General features: G+C 37.7%; 1 protein-coding gene across 3 annotated transcripts in view; it reads left to right on the plus strand.

Moving 5' to 3' along the window:
- LOC104853110 (contactin-associated protein-like 3) overlaps window positions 1-814 on the plus strand; it is a 239552-nt gene that overhangs the window by 235214 nt on the left and 3524 nt on the right. The window lies entirely within an intron of this gene.

An 814-nucleotide genomic window follows, 5' to 3' on the forward strand; every position in this document is an offset into this window, starting at 1 on the left:
AAAAAAAAAAAAAAAAAAAAGAAATAAACCATTTCCCAGCTTGTAGACAGGCTTGTTGGGAAAAAAGTACATTTTCATATAATGGTATAACAGAAAGCTTTTGGTGGTGGGTGCTCTGGAAATTGAACTCTCACACTCACACAAAGATAAAGAGGAAATAGGAAAATTAAGCCAACAAAAGAAAAGAAGGGAAAAGATGAAACAGCATGTAAAATATATAGTGTAAAATAAAAGGAATAAAATCAGACATGGAGGTTTTACTCTAAATGTGAATGAACCCTATTCTGTCGAACCAGGTTTAAAAAGTGGTTAAATGCTCTAATGATACTGGAAAAAAATAGGTAGGCCAAGAGCTTGCAAGAAATGGCTAATTAATTTAAGAATTCAATAGTGCTATCAGAAAAGGTAGAGTTTAGGATGAGAAGAATTGCGTAAGCTACAAAGAGAAATTATGTGGCGATAGAAGCTGCAATTTACTAAAGGAATATGAAAGTCATGAATCTAGATATACTATGAAAACATAGTAGTTTAATAAAATAAGCAAAAGCAATTAGAATTTCCAGAGCTCTGTCCTTCTTGCCAGGAGACTTTTCCTATAAGTCCCTGTGAGTCCATTACAAATATATTTAATAATCTGTCTTCAAAAAATAAAAAAAGGGCGGATTTGTGTCTTACACCACCCTCTGCGGCTCTACCGTACGCTGAGCACCCTGTGCCTTAGAAAGCACCACACCCGGCGGCGTGGGCCGCTGCCTGCAGACACGGGGTGACCAGTAAGTATCCCAGCCTTTGTCCCGCTGCCCTAACCCGTGTC

This window comes from Fukomys damarensis, unplaced genomic scaffold (genome assembly GCF_012274545.1).
Source record: "Fukomys damarensis isolate Sample0158 unplaced genomic scaffold, DMR_v1.0_HiC HiC_scaffold_27, whole genome shotgun sequence".
NCBI classification, from domain to species: domain Eukaryota; kingdom Metazoa; phylum Chordata; class Mammalia; order Rodentia; family Bathyergidae; genus Fukomys; species Fukomys damarensis.